Source organism: Poeciliopsis prolifica, unplaced genomic scaffold, assembly GCF_027474105.1.
Source record: "Poeciliopsis prolifica strain line A6 unplaced genomic scaffold, Auburn_PproV2 SCAFFOLD054, whole genome shotgun sequence".
Classification (NCBI taxonomy): domain Eukaryota; kingdom Metazoa; phylum Chordata; class Actinopteri; order Cyprinodontiformes; family Poeciliidae; genus Poeciliopsis; species Poeciliopsis prolifica.
In genome coordinates, this window is record NW_026562429.1 from 1,558,989 (window position 1) to 1,578,245 (window position 19,257).

A 19,257-nucleotide genomic window follows, 5' to 3' on the forward strand; every position below is an offset into this window, starting at 1 on the left:
CATTTATATCAACGACTTTGTCCCGGATTAAAGCGCCTCCTGGGAATCCTGCAGGACGGAAACGGGAGCCTGTCCCTTTAAACGGACGACGGTATTCCAATAAATTATCTCATACTGTCCCTGTCAGATGTCCTGCTCCAGAGCTCACTGCAAACACATTAGTTCGCCTGGCTGCCCAAATGCATAGCAAATAACCCATATAAATCACACAATCTAGGCCAAGTCAATGGGAGCCATTTTGCCTGTTTTCTAGTTATTTCCTCAGCAGGGCTTGCATCACTCCACTCTTACAGCCATCGACGGAGTGGCCTACTTTAGGAGCCACAGAGGGTTCCTGAAGTAACCATTCCTCTTGCGCTCTTGATTTTATGTCTGCTCAGTCCGGACTAAATTGCAGGCTGCCAGTTCTCCGCTCTCAGCTGTCTTCGCGGTTTTCCCTCGCCTTCTCCCGGCTGTCAGTTTGACAAAAACAAAGATGGGGCCTCTATGAGCTCCGGTGTTTACAAGGGAGTAACAGGCTAGGTGAAGAGGAGGCTCTGAGCTCATTTTGAAAAAAGGCCTCCCTCAATCCGCTCTCGTGCCGAAGCAGAAGTGTTTCTCTACATTAAAACAGCAGAATTCAATGGATTTTATTGAGATGAGACCAAAAAAGCTTTTAATTGTTTAGAAGATGTTTTTGTTCTACTAGCACAAAAAGAAACAACTTTTACATTCAGAAGCCATGAAGCTAAAGAACTTTTCATTTTTTTCAATTATTTAAAAACACTTCATGGGACTCTTATGTACGTAGATAAACATAACATTTAAGCTAACATTAGCATGCTAGCTAATTTTGTTTTAAAAGTTAAAGTTAACTTGCTAAATGAATTTAGTTAATGTTAACCCACATTAACTAAAATGTTAATGTAGCTGCCATTGCTACTATTGTTGCTACCATAATGCTATCATTATGCTAGAACATAATAGCATTTAAGCTAACATAACCTTTTTAGCTAATTTTGTCTTAAATGATAAAGTTAACTTGCTAAATGGATAATATTAATGCTAGCTAACATGCTAGCACAAACCAACACAAAAGAATTGTAGCTAACATTAACGTTTTAAGCTAATGTTGAATACAAAGATAAAGTCTGCTGCCTGACAGGATTAATTTAATGGTACCCAACATGTTATTATATTCCAAAATGATTATATAATTTAAGCTAGCATTAGCTATTCAGATAATTTTGTCTTAAAAGTTACCCAGCATATCAGTGTAAAGCCAACATGATAATAATGGGAATTAAGCTAACATGAGTTTTTTGGGCTAATTTTGTCTTTTAGAAAGTTGACTCACTGAATGGAATAAGTTCATATTACCAACCATGTAGGCGTAATCATATATAATGAAAGCTAATTTTAGCTAATTCTGTCTTAGCAGCTGAAGATGTCATGCTAAACGAATTAAGTTAATATTACCCAACATGCTAGCATCAACAAACATAATGACAGCAATTAAGCTAACATTACCTTTTGGCTAATTTTGTCAAGTCGACATACAGAATGAATTAAGTTGATGTTACTCTCATCTGATTGGCTGTTGTAGGCTCCAGCTTTGTGCTACACTGCCCCCTACAGGTTTGGAGGGTTTAAACCAGGTTTATGTTGATGAAAAGTTTCCTGAAACGTGTAAGACATTATGCTTTTTAAACAATTAACTCACCAACATCGGAATCGGTTGATATTAGTTATTTTTTAACATATTGGTATTGGTCCGATAAATAAAACTAGGCTGATATTAGTAACAGATATTTATGTCCGTCTTGGTAGCAAAGGATCATAGTTCTTTTTTTTCTACCTTTCAAAAGTGTAATGAAATAACAGCAGTAATATCAGCTCAAATATTCAAATCGGTGCATTCGCAGTAGAGAAACAAACAGAAACTCCTGACTGTCTGGGTTGGCTCATATAAAGGTTTCTACTCTTGGTGAAAATGGTGGAGCAGAGGCTCATTTTCTCCACGCAGGCTTGGATTGGGCCATATTTTAGGCAGGTGATGTCTTTGTTTCAGCTGCATTATGCGTCGACGTGTGACAGTCGTGTTTGTTGCCGTCTGACCCGTTGATACAGTTGATAAAGCGCCTGAGTGGAAACGTGGCTCGGCGTCGCTCCTCCTTCGTGTAATTGTCACAACGGGGACGCCGAGGCGGACGTGGCAGCACAACTCCTCTGCTGATTTTCAATTCTCCGCGCCGACTTTGACCTTTCGCGCTCCCCCAATCAATGCATCTGCTTCCACAGACACACGACTCGTTTAAAAAGCAAACGATGCGGCTATCCGGGCGATGGGGGAGGGGACAATATTATTAACAGATATACAGAAATAGCAACCTTTAATTAGAAGACTTCGAGTGGATGTTATTCCAGCTCCGGCCTTTTGGCTCCAGATTGAAAAAAGAAAAAAAAAAACGCACACGCCTGACTGCACTCGGGAAGCAAACACTGATTTGCATGAAGTCGGAGGCTCCCATCACCACCAGTGTTCCCACAAAGGCCGCAGTGGGGGAAGGCAGAGCTGTCATTCAGCCTCCCTCTCTCTCTCTGCGCTTGTGTTAGACCAAACGGCTGCCGGTGACCAAACATGTGCTCCAGCGATCGCACAGCAGAGCAAACAGGCGACGGCTCGTGTGCAAACGGCCGATTGAGCCGTCTCCGCTGCCATGACCACATCTGCGCGCCACCAGGGTACCAGGCGTTATTAATCATTACACGCGGGACATTTAGCGAAATCGGACCTCCATTTATTAGCCGTGAGTGTAGGATTGAAGAACTGGCAAGAGGAGATAATGACTTTAAGCTCCCATTTAGACAATTAATTCCCAGAAGTGGAGTGAAGCAGAAGTCGGCTGTTGGTTGTGTTTATGTTGACACAATTTGAAACCATAATTCAGGACTGACGGTTCATTATTCGGCACTAGAGCCGGAACAAGGGAAAGTAATAGTATTGTGCATGTGGTAACAACAAATTACTTGTTTTTATTTGGGTTGCGCTTAGGAAAGCAACAGAAAACAGATATTGACACATTGATTATACTGCAACATTATCTGCCAGTGAAACTAATACTGTTTAAAATTAATGCTGAGGAATCATTGACTGAAAACGAGCTCCTGCTTCTTGTTGAAAATTTACTTTTTAAGTTTTTTCTGTCTAATTTCAAGTTGAAGACATTTGCACAAGAAACTAGACAAAAGATAATTGGTAAAATTTTTCAATTTTGCGAAATCGTTTCATGATTAATGACTATTATGTTTATTATGGTGTAAAAAAAGGTCTTTGTTACACTGCAAAAAACAGAACAAGGGAAAATGTGTTGCTAAAAGTGAAATGATTTACCAGTGAAACCAGTCACTTTTCATCCATGTTAAGGAATTATTGACAATCTGCTGGAAAGTTATTTGTAAGTTAGTTTTGTGTTTTTTAAAGTGAACTCAGACACTCGCAGTAGAAACGAAACATAAATTCTTCGTATGATTTTGTGTTTTTGCAGTAAAGTTATAAACTTTGGTCGTTTCTGTTCCAAACAGATAAACTAGTAAAGTTGCGCCTCGTCTTGAAGCCAACGGGATCTAAACTCGGAGTTTTCTCTCTCTCAAATTATTATTCCTGAAGCTCAGGTTGGTTTTCTTTGCCTGTAATGAGGAAGATTGATTTACGTTGGCGTCCGAATCCCGAGCCGCTCCACAGCCTCTGAACCCTGCAGAGCACACATCTTTAATCACGCTCGCTTTTTCCCCCGGACTCCAGATTGTTTGTAATTACCAGCCTCCTCTGGGGGCGGGGATGTTAGCTCAACAATAGCCACAGCCTTTAAGGTTAAAGAGCGGCGCTGTAGTCGGCCATATGGATGACGCTCGCCTTATCAAGCGGCGGCCACATTGCTGCCACGTTTCCACCTCCAGTTTCTGTTTCCATTTCACACCTGGACTGTTGCTAGATAGTTGCTTTCCGCCCGCAGATCCCCGGCCAGCAGCGTCCGGTCAAACAGGGTGTCGCTTCCTTCGCTATCTGCCGCCGCCTCACGCTGGTCCAGCTGAAGCGGCGCAGATGAACAATCGATACGGCATTGAGGCGTCTGCATGGTGGCAACATGGAGGGGAGCGATCCCACTACGACGTAAACATACGGTTCTGTGTGAAACGTTCCCGCTGCTCTCTGAGGTCGGCTTTTCCTTCCTCTCCTCCTCGAACCTCCGCTGCACTAAAGGCGACATACACTCCTGATCAAAATCTTAAGACCAGTCAAAAAATTGCAAGAATTTGCATTTTGCACTATTGAATCTTAAGAAGATTCTAAGTAGAGCTTCACAATGTTAAAAGAAAATATTAGTGCAAGAGACAAAAACATTTGTGCAGGGAATTTTCTGAAAGCTGCATTTACACTCAAACATGATTTTTTCAGCTGATCAAAAGTTTAAGACCATAGTCTTTAAAAGCCAAAAGCTGTGCAAAAATCTGGATTCCATGTCATGTTCTGTGAAGTCTTTACACTGTCAAGACCTCCAGATGGCAAAAGCAAAAAAGTTCACTGACTTTGAACGTGGCAGGATTGTTGAGCTGCATAAGCAAGGCCTCTCACAACGTGCCATTGCTGCTGAGGTTGGACGCAGTAAGACAGTCATTTTGCATTTTTTAAATGATCCTGAGGGTTATGGAACAAAAAAGTCAAGCGGTAGACCCAAAAAAATTTCACCAGCTCTGAACCGCAGGATCCGATTGGCTGTCCGTCAAGACAAGGGACGATCCTCTACCCAAATTAAAGCCATTACTGGTGCCGACTGCAGCCCGATAACCATCAGACGGCATCTGCAAGGGAAGGACTTCAGAAACAAAAAACGTCTTCAAAGGCCACGTCTTGTTCAACACCACAGAATTGCCCGTTTGGACTTTGCAAGGGTGCACCAAACATGGGACATTGAAAGGTGGAAGAAAGTTGTCTTCTCTGATGAGAAAAAGTTTTGGCTTGATGATCCTGATGGCTTCCAACGTTACTGGCATGACAGGGAGATCCCACCTGAGATGTTTTCTACACGGCACAGTGGTGGGGGCGCCATCATGATTTGGGGTGCGTTTTCCTTCAATGGAACAATGGAGCTTCAGGTTGTGCAGGGGCGTCAAACAGCAGCTGGCTATGTGGAGATGTTGCAGCAGGCATCCCTCATGACTGAGGGCCCTCGTCTGTGTGGTAATGATTGGGTTTTTCAACAAGACAATGCTGCAGTTCACAATGCCCGCCTGACAAAGGAGTTCTTCCAAGAGAATAACATCACTCTTTTGGACCATCCTGCATGTTCCCCGGATCTAAACCCAATTGAGAACATTTGGGGATGGATGGCAAGGGAAGTTTACGAAAATGGACATCAGTTCCAGACAGTGGATGCCCTTCGTGAAGCCATTTTCAACACTTGGAGCAATGTTCCCACTAGCCTCCTGGAAACACTGGCATCAAGCATGCCTAAACGATTGTTTGACGTCATCAACAAGAATGGTGGAGCTACTCATTACTGAGTCCTTTTTTTGGCACTTTGATTTCTGTTTTGGGGGGTTTTGGAGGTTTTTTGAGCTATGGTCTTAAACTTTTGATCAGCTGAAAAAATCATGTTTGAGTATAAATGCAGTTTTCAATTAATTCCCCGCTCAAATGTTTTTGTCTCTTATGCTGATTTCTTCTTTTAACATTGTAAAGCTCTACTTAGAACCTTCTTAAGATCCAATAATGCTAAATGCAAATTCTTGCAATTTTTTGACTGGTCTTAAGATTTTGATCAGGAGTGTATTTCACTTCCTTAAACAGGTTAGGATAAATCTACCCGAAAGCTGCTTTTGTCACTTTGAATCCAAATAAGCTGCTCAATGTTTACACCTGCATGTGAAAATGGCTGCAAACAGAAGTGCAATTATACAACTGTACAACTTGGAAAAGCAGAAGTGGAGCCTCCTGCACAACAAGAATGCAGAAAGTGGTTCCTGGGTGTTAAGTCAACAACTAAACTTGTCTTTTCCAGCAGTGCAGATTGGTAAAATAAATCTTATTTTGAGTCTAGTTTCTAAAGGATTTAAGAAAATAAATTCTTAATATTGATAAAAAAAAGTTGCTAAAAGTTTCTAACTTCTAACAATAACATAATTTCTTGTAACAATGAAATAATTTTCAAATGGAACAAGAACTTATTTTCCAATTTTAAGGAGTTATTTACGTATAACGATCTCCTCTGTCCTGCTGCAAAGTTACTTAAGTTACTTAAGTTTATTAAGACATTTGCATTAGAAACTAGACCCAAAATACTTGGTAAGATTTTATTTTTTGCAGTGCTCTGCTATATAAATAAACCGAAATGGATTGCTTACTGACTGATGACACACGAGAGGAAGAAAAAACACAAATATTTCAGACCTGCAAAACGCTGAAATCAAATTCTGTGTCTTTGCAGACGGAGCAGAAACTCTGCTTTATTCGGCGAATGGGGGGGCATTATGTTTCCTGCCATGGATGCTTGATTGATTCTTTTGCACAGCTTGTATGCTGCACATTTGCATTTACATTCCCAGAGCTGCCTCTGACAGAAAAGGGAAGGCTTTTGTCCCAAACTCCCACAGAAAACAAAGGCGTTCTTATGAGGCGGCCCGAAGAACAGTCCCTGATTCTCCGTCTCCCAGTCCGGACTTAAATACTCCTCATTCCTTTCTCATTCACCAAGAGCCCCCCCTTCAGCCTCAGCGCCAGGCGAGGTGGAGGAATAGCTCACAAACAAAAAATAAAGGAGTCAGACCAGGCATAATGATTGCTGAAACTGTTTACTAATACTGCTCGGCTTTATTACAGAGTGCCAGAGTTTCCATTACTGCAAACAGAGAGAGGCGAGGAAGAAGCAGCAGCAGCAGAGGAGGAGGAGGACAGAACAGAAGGGAGGGAAACTGCCAACATCAGATTAAAAGAAGAGGAAGAAGAAGAAAAAAGGCGAGACGGGCTCAGTTGATTTACGCCTTCATTACTCTACCCTAACTCTGCTTATTGCAAATCATGATGCTGCTTTATGAGCTGAATCCTCTATTACGACAAGGCCGGGAAGACGGCGCTTTAGTCTATAAAGCAAGCATAGAGGAACCGCCAACCCGCTCATCCGGACCGGGAAAAATGAGAAGAAGAAGAACCAGACGGGCTGCAGAGGGGCAGGACATGTTAGTGGTTTCTCTGACCAAAACCTCAAACACAGAGCTTCACGTCAAGCTAACGTCCGTTTTAATCAAACATCTTTTGAGAAACTTGTAAGAATTTAAATAAAAGTGTCACTCAGACAACGCCATATTGTTTACGCTCTGAGCTCGATGCTACGGCGCCGACTAACCAGAACCAAATAGCCAGAACCGACTAGCCAGAACCGACTAACCAGAACCGACTGGCCGGAACCGACTAGCCGGAACCGACTGGCCGGAACCGACTGACCAGAACCGACTAGGCAGAACCGGAACCGACTAGCCAGAACCGGAACCGACTGGCCAGAACCGACTGACCGGAACCGACTAACTGGAACCGACTGGCCAGAACCGACTGACCAGAACCGACTAGCCAGAACCGGAACCGACTGGCCAGAACCGACTAGCCGGAACCGACTGGCCGGAACCGACTGGCCGGAACCGACTGGCCGGAACCGACTTTCAATTTAAACTGTCAAAAGCTGCAACTGTGACAGTAAAAAAGTTAAGATTGTGTTAACTTTTTATCATTGGTAAGGTATTATTGACTCATCTGTAAGTTAGTTTTGTCTTATTTCAAGTGTACAAAGATATTTGCACAAAAAACAGACAGAAATAGATTTTGTGTTTTTGTAATAAAAGTCTGATAACTTACAGGGAGACCATGTGTGGAAGTTGGGCGTGAATGTAAACACCTGAGGGAAACTCGCCACCTTTCCTCAGACCTCTTGTTTGTGCATTTGAGTCAGAAAGTGGACATATGTATTCAACTACTGGCTCATAACCCGTGCAGAGAACGATGTCAGAACCTGACCTGCAGCCTGGTTCTCCTCACTCTCATAAATAATGGACGTCAGTGAGGCATCTGTCAACGTTTGCTGTCAGCCCCGTTCCAACCGCGTGTCAGACGGCACCGCGCCGGATCCCCCTCCCCCCGCGGCCCGGTTCCCACTGTCCAGGAACTCCACCCACACCGCCTCGGTCTCGTCTGCTAATTTATGGGTCGGCGTACCAAACGCCGCCTCCTTTCTGTCGCGCTCGCCAAACACGCCGACACAAACTCAATCACCCGGAGGAGAAAGCAACCCGCACACCGAAGACCTCCCTGTGGCTCAATAAATAAAACAGGAAGAAATCATCCGTCCTGCTCCCCATGTAAACACACACAGCTCTTTTCTTCTTCCTTTCTTTTTAAGAAAAAAAGTCAAAATTTTAAGAAAAATATTTTTTTCAAAAAAGCAAAAATTTGAGAGGAAAAAGAAATGTAGAAAGAAAAAGTAGAAATTTGAGACTAGAAGTTGGAATTTTGAGAGAAAATTCTGAATTTTGAAAAAAAATTGAAATTTTGAGAGAAAAATTTTTGAATCTTGAGAGAAAAATTTCGAATTTTGAGAAAAAAATTGGAATTTTGAGAAAAAAATTTGGAATTTTGAGAAAAAAGCTGAAATTCTCAAAAAAAAGTCGCAATTGTAAGATTAGTCAGAATATTGAAAAAAAGTTGGACTTTTAATGGTAAAAGTCAAAATTTTGAAAAAGAAAGTCCCAAATTTGAAATGTCGGAATTCTGAGGAAAGAAAAGCAGAAATGTTAGAAAGTCGTCATTTCTGTGAGTCTCCATCAGAACAGCGAGGCCTCACCGTCTCGCCTGCTGATTTATGGGTCGGCGTACCAAACGCCGCCTCCTTCCTGTCGCGCAGACACAAACTCAATCACCGGGAGGAAAAAGCAACACGCACACCGAAGACCTCCCTGTGGCTCAATAAATAAAAGTGGAAAAAATAATCCGTCCTGCTCTCCATGTAAACACACAGACACACACAGCTCCTCACGAGGTGGCAGGGAGCAGTAAACACACACCTCCGCTGCCTTAACGTGTTTGTTGACTTAAATCTGTCAGCGCTCTCTTAACATTAAACACTCGCTGGGAGTTCCTGCTAAACATAACCAGGGAGGTTCCTCACTGCGTCTGGCTGCCGAACCCGTCCACATGCGCTGAAAAAAAATCACCAAGCATTTCTACAGTTTCTATCGCAAATATCTGAACACTCCTGACACAAGACAAAACCAACCAGCAGATAAGCTGTCAGTAACACAGAGGAGCTTGTTTAAAGTCAATATGGATGAAAATATTCTGCTTCCACTGGCAGATTATTTCACTGAGAACATGAAGAAAATGTAAACCGTTGTTTACGTCCTGATTGCTGTTTCCGTCTTCAAACCGTTGAAATCGTTGGATTTGGGCCACATTATGATAAGACGATAAATTAACCCAGGATTTATTGCGATAACGATAACGTTGTTGCTTGCCGACCGTTTTCAAGCAATAAAATGGTGATAATGCAAGAACACATTGTCAACGATCAACAGACTTTAAAATGTCTAACACTGGAAGTGGAAGGCATTTTAAATATTAAAAAAACAATAGAAGTAAAACAAAACTGTCCGAGTCGAGACCAAAGCCTCAAAGACTGAATTAAAGCTTCGATCGATCGAAGGTTGAGTGACTGACGTATTCAGCCGATCTGCCTCGGGTTTGGATGGTTGCGCCTGATATCGCCGCTCCGAGGCGCCGCCATGCTAATGAGCGTTGCAGTGTAATTAATACAAATGGAATGTTTAATGCAGTTTTTCCATTTCAAAGAAACTCCCCCGGCATCTTTCCCCCCCCAACAATAGATTGAATTCTGTTGCGTCGCCCCGAGGAGAACAATAACCCGAGTTTGACGTTGCCTTCATTCGATCAAACTCAATTAAAGACGAGCGCTCGCAGCCACTCCGGCAGCGGCGGACCGCCAGGCTCGACTCGGAGCTCTCCTGCCCCGTTTGTCTCCGGCAGACAGCGGCGTCAAGCAGTAATTGGAGGCCTTGCAGACCCAAACCACGTCCGTTTGTCAGTTTGTCGTGTCAGAGCTCAGCGTTCGGCTGCTGGGTGTCGGCGGCGGTGGCGACCTTTCCACAAGGGGGACGAGTTCCTCCTGCTGGCGTCTGAAACACAAGCCTGATGTTATTATTGCTTTGTGTCCTTCCCAGAGGAATACGCGGTCCCACCGCGGCGCGCTCGCTTTGATTCGACAGGTAGCGTGCGTATGGGTCTTCTGTTTGCCTGGCTCACAATGAACCGTCCCGATGTTCTGAGAGGCAGCAGAACAATAGCAGAACCTCTCCTTTCTTTGGCTCTGGGGACCGACAGCAAACAGGACCTCTGTTACGGTTTGCCTGCTCATTTGGAGCAACGAGCAGCACAAAAAAACAAAATAAAGACGAGGCATTGTGCAGCACAATGTGAAGAGGCCGACAATGGAGACCAGATATCCTCCACAGCACAGACAGCAGACTATTATCCACAGACGGAGAAGTGGTGGCGTGGCGGCGGCGGCACACAGCCTCCCTGGAGCTGCCGGGCCGGTCTGTGGCGATCCGACGGCCGGCGGGTTGAGGTGTTCCACGTCATCCCAGATAACCTGGATCATTACTCCTGGAGGCTGTTAGAGCGAAAATCACATCACTCTGCTCTCACTGCTGCCAAGAAAAACTGACACGCCAAGTCACACGCCAAGTCACACTTCAACACACGCAAACACACACACGCGTAATTACGGGCTGTTGCCAGAGTGTGAGGGGTTAAAGTCGCAAGGCGTCTTATAGAGAGTCCCAGCAGCCTGAAGTTGACAGTTCTTGAAGCAAAGCAAGCATCATTACCGCCTTCGCCCTCTTCCTAAACTCTACCTCCGTTTTCATCCCTTCTTCTCTTCCTGATTGACCTTTAACCTCCAACCAACCAACAACCAATATTATCCCACTAACCTGACAAACTGATTTACTGAGAAAAGTCCCAACATTCAGACAGTCATGTCAGGGCACCGGTTTCAAGATGCACACTACAAAACCAGACAGAATCAGTAAAACGTAGGAGCTTGTTTTAAGTCAGTTCTCTCATTAAAAGAGACCTATTTTGCAAAATTTATATTTTACACGTTTTTATGCTTCCATATAAAAATAGTTTTTCGAAATTAATGTTTTTTGGTGTCTGGAAAATGAGCCACTACAAAAACGTCTCAATTGTTTGGTGCCATTTGTTAAAATAAGCTCCAGTATCTTGAGGATATGATGGTGTATTGGGTCCATTGTAGCTAGAAACAACAGAAAAACGGGAACTTTTTTGATATTAATATAAAATTTTCTTGAAAAAAATTAGAAAAAACTTTAAAATTTCTGAACAAATTTTTTTTCAAAAAACAGAAATTTGAAGATTATTAGAAATTTTCTAAAAGAAAAAAAAAATCTCAGAAGTTTTTAATCAATCCACAAATTGACAATTTCAGAATTTGAAAAGTCACAAGCTTCCTAGAAAAAAAGTTGAGATTTGTAGATGTATCTCTAAAATTTTCCAGGAAATTAAACAAAAAACATTATGAGCTCCAAAACCCAGGAATTTTCAAATGAATTTTCTGGAAAAATATTGGAAAATTTTTTAATTTCAAAAGTTTTCATTTGATTACTTGCCAAACATTAAATAAGAAAGAATAAATGCACACGTAAGAGGCAAATAAAATTTCAGGATTACACTTTTGATCTAAAAGACGCTGAGAATTGACTTTAGTTGTTTCTTAATTTAACATAAAAATACACAAATTGGAATTGCAAAAATAATTGCAAAATTGCGTTTTTTACAGAAACCGAAGGATCGACCCAAACAACAGCAAACATCTAAGAATCAAATCGCCGATGCTAAAGAAATGCAAAGCAGCACATTTCAGGGCTGCAGCCATAAAACCCTGATGTTTCTCCATGATTGCGTAGCGTCCAGTCGCTCCGCCTTCCTGCCTGCACCGAGTCTTTTCTCCTTCTTTCTCTTCCTCCATACTCTTATTAACTGGCTGTCATGTTCAGCAGCCTCCCCCAGATAGTGTTTAGCGTTCCTCAGTCCACTTACTGCAGCCAGAGTTAAGCCTCTGGGCTTTGCTCAGACAGGAATCCAACTAGAGAAGAGTAAAGGAGTAGAGGGGGGCAGGACCGGCGGACATGATCTGTCTGTCTGCTGCTCTCACTCAAACTCTTCCTACCTGAAGGCAACAGCACCAAAACATTCAAGAAATGACTTCCGAATGGGATTTCCAGCTCCGCTTTTCCTGATTTAGTGAAAAAGTCAAGAAACGTTGATCTCCTTCTGGAACTCTGGACGAAATACAAACACGCAGGGTGTGCGTCACATTTTTACCTCTGCAGGAAGTCGTATTTTCACCTCCGTCACTTAATCTGAGTGTCTGCGTGGCGTCTGCGGAAACCCACGAACAAATTTCCATGAAATTCAGCGGCGAGCTCAGCCTGCAGCCGGGAACAGCTGATGAGATTTTGATAGTGATCTGGACTTGTGATTTCTACCATTAGGTGATTATTGTTGCCCCTGCTGCCGCCGCCGCCTCACCCAAACCTCATATTGGATACAGAGATTTAATTCCAAATCCAATCCGGAGTCTTACCAGGGCCCAGAAATCGATTTTAACACACAGGTGCAAAGTTTGGTGTCCTTGGACGTTCAGGGCGTCAAAGTTTCATCACCACATTTTATGGCACTGAAAAGTATTTAATATTTCTTTTTGTAATACGGTTCAAAAACACAATCTTGCACGTTGGTTTTGTCTTATTTCACGTTCATAAAACCAAAAATACTTGGTAAGATTTTGTGTTTTTGCAGTGTAGGACTCCAGTCACACAAACAAACACGATTTACATTCTTAAACTGTAATTCAAAACCGCGTTTCAAATTTCAAACTGTACTGATGCTCTTATTTTGAAATTAGTTGGAATTTATCTTGAGAAACGACGATTCAGGATAAGAAACTTATTGCGATAAATGATGAACGATACGATAAACGTCCTCAGGTGAAACAAGGTAAGAAATGACTTGCACGGCCTGCTTCAGCAGTGTCATTTCCGCGACTCTGAAATTGTGCCACGGTCCAGGGGGCTTTGTTGTAAATCACTATCTGGCCCTGTCAGACTGCAGCCCACTGCTGCCTCCTGGCTCAATAATATATCTTGTTAAATTGTGTTGAGAAGCGTGCGGAGAACCAAACACCTTTCTTCTTTTCTACATCGTTTGTTTGCCTCCCTCTGAATGTGTGCGTCCTCCAGCTGAAAGGGAACGCAGGAATAAAAAAAATGCATTTTTAAAAAATAAAAAAAAGCTTGCTAAACTCTGTCTATCAGGGTTTTGTTGGTGACTCAGTTCGACTGCTTGCTGGCTTACTGGTTGTGAAGCAATTTCTCAGACACTTCATAATTAGAAAAACTGTGGCGCTGAGCCAAAGTTTAAGAGGACGGGGGATAAAAATTATAAAAATAAATATGCTGGCAGCTAGTATTACTCAACATTGGCAACCATGTACTCCGTCTCACACCCAAACAACGGCAATCTAAGTGACTTCATAACGAAACTCTGGATTCCCAGGATCCTGAGCTGCTGTTCAACAGTTTTACCTAAAACGAAGCGTCTCCGTCTCCTCATTTAGTAAATAAATGTATGAGTTTAATCATGTGCAATTGGAGTTCACATTCACAAAGCAGGAAGAGATAATTACCTGTTGTTTAGTGTCTACTACTGCTACTCTAAAATCTACTATGGTAAATTAATCTGGGATGGACTTTCTGTGTGGATAAAGTGCAAATCGTATCGCATGGAAGAAACAGTTATCGATTATTTTTATATGCTAATGATTGACACATATGAATGTTTGGCTGATTGGAGTTGGATGTGAATTGATAAAATTATAACTCTGACTTTAAAATCAGAATCAATGTGAGAATTTTGAGAAAAAGTAAAAAAAAATAGATTTTTGAGAAAAAATATTCTAAAAAGAAATTTCAAAATGTCTATAAAAGTCAAAATTCTGAAAAAAGTATTATGAAGAGGAAAACGGATTTATGAGAAAAGTCAGAATTTTAAAAAAAAAGTTTGAGAAAAATTTTAATTTTGAGGAAAAAGTCAAAATTCTGAGAAAAATCTTAAAAATTCTGAGAAAGTAGTCAAAATTTTAAACAAAATTGTAATTGTGAGAAAAGATGACAAATGTCTGAGAAAAAAAAATCTAAATTCTGGGGTTTTTTTTCAGATCTTGTCGATCTACGTAGGATGTTACTACTGGTGGAAATGACAAAGAAGATGACAGGAAGTGGCTGGAGGATAATTTTTTAATGACTTGTGCAATCAAACTTATTCACTTGTAATTTTAATCACGTTCTTATTTAGTTGGAAACTCTGTAAGTTACAAATTCTGTTTTTCTGACATTAGCGGAATATCGGCGAAGTTTCGCAAACACATTTGTAATGAAAACGTGTCTTCTGACCTAAATCTCTCTCCACATTGTGGAGACCGTTGCCCATTGCAACAGAAATGTTATCGTTTCATGTCACGCATCAGAAGTCGAATATCATCTCTTCCCTTTAGGTTGCTTTCCCTCCAATTACAGTTCCAACCGCGCCATAAATAGACGTCTCTGAAGGGAATCCGTCTCATTAGGCAAAGACCGAGTTATTAAGTTCCCACTCTGCCTGCGAGGAAATTTGTTCCAACGGTCAAACGAAGCCTCATCAACAACGCAACAAAGCAACTCCAGTTTCTCATCGCATAAAGGAAATGTTGACTAAAGCCCTCAGACGGGCAACTGTGTCTCCGAGGGATTCTTTCTTTCCAGCTCTCATGGTGCACATGTTGACCTAATGACCCAGATAAATAAAGACGGTAATTAAATGCTGAAAACTACAACTAACTGGTACTATATTATTCATCATTCAAGCTAACTAAAACATTGCGTTCTTCATTTTTATGTTTTTGAATCTAATTATTAGCTTTTCAGTCTGATGTGAAATTGACTTTTTCCTCCTGGCGACACTTATGCTTTTCCACAAAATGGCGGATGACAGAAGTTGGGATGAAACTCCAAAGTCAGTCAGTTGTTTAACAATAACTGCAAACACGTTTTGAAAATAAAAACTTTTGAACCATAATCAATGGAAGACTGATCAACATATTTGACGTGAACTTATGATTTTGACGAAATGTTTGTGACTGTTTTCTGAATTGGTTGTTTTATGATTGAACTGCCTTGTTGCTTAAATGCACTTTGCTGATTAGCTTGATTGATTGATTAATTGATTGAAAATGGTTTCTTCTGTTGAGTATTTATTAGCCATAATCAAAACCCTTTGACCCTTTTTTGATTCTGACCAAAGTATGAAAAGATTAACTCTACTAATGTGTCTTATAAAAACAAAACTAATCAATATTTAACTAGCAATGCTTAACAAAAAAATAGCAAACACTGTAAAAATGAAGACAAAAGGAAAACAAAATAATTTAAAAATGAAAAATAAATCAATCGCATGATAGATGACCACCAAAAACTTGACGACAAAAGTTTTCAGTTTGGTGTTTTGGTCTCTTTTTTAGACATATTTCATAATGAATTTTATTTTCTGTTGATCTGTTTGTTTTTTTTGGATATTTAAAATGTCTTCCAGTATTGAACGTTCTTCCATTATTATACCTTTATTACCATTAAATTACTTGAAATTGGCCCCAAAAAAATATTACTGTTTATTGCACTAACTTCTGGAACAACTTATCGCCTTTGAATCTTTGCAGTCACATCGACAGACCGACTTTATTGCAACCTAATTTTCTTTTCCGGATTGTTTGGTTCTAAAAACCTCAAACATTCAACCCACATCCTCAGTTGTTCACTCAAAAACCCAATGAAGTAACCGAATACGGCCCAGAAGGCCGTGATATTGATTAATCCATGAACTCACGTCAGAGTTTCTGCTTCCTGTTTGAATTCGGATTAAAAGGCGAGACGTACGTCTAAAGATGCGACACTTCCTGGACTCCTTACTGCTCCACAAACATGAAGGAGAAGGAAATCTGTCTCATGGGGATTCATGAAGTTGCTACTCTAATTGTGAGGAAACCCAAACATAGACTGGAGAAACTTCCTGAACTTTTGAGGAATACAAACAAAGATCACGAGAATCATGGGTTGTTGTCACATGAAGGAAAAGTCTTATGCCCTCAAACAACCAACAAGGATGAACGTTTGAGCCACAAGCTGCATGTCTTGTCAACAAACACAAAATCTTTCCAGGGATTTTTGTCTAATTTACACTTAATGAGAATAAAACTTACTTACAAGCTTGTTTTGAGTCAATAATTTATTGTTCTTGCTCCACTGGCAGATTACAAGAAACAGTTAAAGTTGAACGTTTTAGCAAATTATTGACTCAAAACAAGCTCTTATTTCTAGCCGAAAAGTCAGTTTTGCCTTTTTCCATGTGAACTAAGATACTTTTACTAGAAACCAGAACAAAAATACTAATTAATATTAATTTTTGCAGCTTAGACACTTTAATCCAACATGTCTAAGTTAGTTTTATTGTGAAATTCTCAGCTAAATTAGAGACACAAGGATTACACTGCAAAAACACAAAAGCTCCCCAAGTATTTTTGGTCTAATTTCTAGTGCAAATATCTTGAAATAAGACAAAACTAACTCACAAGTGACTTTTCAGCAAAATATAGGAGCTTGTTTTAAGTCAGTAATTTGTTGATATTGATGAAAAATGACAGAATTTCTTGCTTTAAGTTAAATAATCTTTCTATGTCATGAGTAAAATAATCTGCCAGAAACGTTTTTGCATTTTAAATCAAAATTAAAGAATTTTTTGACTTGCAACAAGCTGGAAAGGTACCTGTAGGTCAGTTTTGTTTTATTTCAAGTGCACTAGACCAAAAACACTTGAAGTAACATGTTGTGTTTTTGCAGTGTAACTCTGATCTATGAATCATTCAGGCATAAAATCACACATGACTAAACTTGGCTCCAAATAAGCAAACATGAACGTTATTGGACTGTAGAAGGAAACCAAACAGAGACAACATTTAATCTGGTCTAATATCAAATTTTCTGGCTAAAATACCTGAAGTGAAATAAAGGATTTTGGTAACATTTTTTATCCACAAGCCCAGAACCAAACATTCAGCTTCTATGAGGCACAAATCTGGAAGAAACGTCAAAAAAAACAACAACCCCAAAACACTGAGCTCCTTTAAATCAACAGATGGAAAATGAAACATATTTTATGCTTTTATGATTCTGACGATAACCGTTGACAAAATGTAGTTTCTGGACTTTTTTTTGGACTGTCCATCTCATTATGCAGCATTTTACTTTATTTTAGTCACAAAAACATTCAACGCAGCTTGAAAGAGCTTTAAAACAACAACACTGTCAGAAACAAAACATGAATGCCATCAAATAACTTCATTTGATTTGTCCCCACATGGAGGAAACGTTGACTAAACGACCGCAACACGACCCTGGACACCCGGATCGGAACCACAGAGGGAACCGGGACTCCATTAGCTCCAGATGTTGCTGCAGAGACTAGAAATGCTCGATGAGGCCCATCTGGAGCACAAATAATGTCATCAGCTCGGGTCACCGGTCATAGTCGCCTGGCCTAGGGGTAAACCCATCATCCTGTGACGTCAGAGCAACGACTAACCCTTCATCTCGAGTCGGAAAATCCCGCAGAAACACTCTGGGAGAAGAGAGGATGCTCTACACACACACACACACACACACACACACACACACACACACACACACACACACACACACACACACACAGGTTTCAATATGCAGCGCCGCCCATGTTCCTCTGCTTGACTTTGATCAGCCAGATTCCACCTCTGTCTCTTTCATCTCTGAACTTCAAACCTGGACCGTCTGCTCCAGTCGGACCCGCTTTGCCTTTACCTTCAGAGCAGCTCAGAAGTTCTTCATCCAAAAACAAAAAGACCCAGAAAAACTGGGAAAAAAGAATAATAAAAAATCTCTTTCTTTTCAAATGTAAACTCCATCCGTTCAGAGCAGAAACTCATCCAACTTCTGGGCTGATCAGACACAAGACTTCAGTTTCTACACAAAGGTGGAGCAATCTGGAGGCAACTTTCGCCCCATCACTCAGGCTTCAGTAAAACAGCCTTTTACAGCCGCGCTGCATTATTCAGGCAGGGCATCAAACATTCAGGCAGGTCGTGGTTTGCAGTAACCCTGGAGGACAACTTGATTCAACTCCACATCATCTGAAGTCTGGTTCCGAGACCAGCGGCTCCGAACCAGCAGGACAGGACGCGCAGCGCAGCGCACAAATAAGCATCGGAAAAGTTAAAGAAACCTGGATGCGCATCGCAAATATTCTCCTTTACCAGAACAGATTCAACATCCAGCGGTGATCTGCTGGAGGCTTGGTGGCCGAGACCTCTGCTAAAACCCGGACTGTCACACCGCCGAGCATGTTTGCTGTTTAAGCTGAAGGCATGTGCAATAATAATAATAATAATAACAATTATCATTATTATTAATAATCTGCGTTTTGGAAGTTAAAAGCGAAGCAAATCCGCGCTTACCTGATTGTTGAAGTTTATTCCAGCGCAGAGAGATTTTCCCACGACGCACAGAATAGTAAAAAAAAAAAAAAAAAACCCGCAAAAGGTAAAAAAAACAACCCCGCACGCCGGATCGCGGAGTATCCGCTCGCTGCGGCTTTTGTTGCCCGTCGTTCCTTGCCGACTGCGCGTCTCAGCGGCGCTGCATCACTTCTCGCTGTGTGGATGTCAGAGAGGCTGAGGGGACTCTACCCTCCCATTGGCTGCCATTCACAAGTCCCCCAGCAGAACAGGCAGAGGAGAGGAAGAAAAGGAGAAAACACACCACCCACACACACGCACACGCAGACACACACACGCACACACACACACGCACAGAGAGAGAGAGAAACAAAGGGGAGATAGTGAGGCGCTGCGTAAACACGATGCTTAACTTTAACGTCTGGTTTCTGATGAAGTCAGAGGCTGATGACGATCAGTCAATAAATGATCGATTTAAACAAAGGGCTGCAAAATCAGCGAAATGTTGATTTAATTCAAAAAGTTCAACTCAACCGAGATTTCTCTGCACTGTAAA

At 41.3% G+C, this 19,257-nt stretch overlaps 1 protein-coding gene across 1 annotated transcript in view; it reads right to left on the bottom strand.

Annotated features, from left to right (window-relative positions):
- The window catches only part of LOC129378872 (cadherin-6-like), a 77,159-nt gene extending 58,132 nt beyond the window's left edge, over positions 1-19,027 (bottom strand). Inside the window, exon 1 of the mRNA XM_055059368.1 lies at positions 18,702-19,027. The gene's annotated coding sequence lies outside the window, so the exon portion shown is untranslated. The remainder of the gene's footprint in view (positions 1-18,701) is intronic.
- Positions 19,028-19,257: the final 230 nt, after the last annotated feature.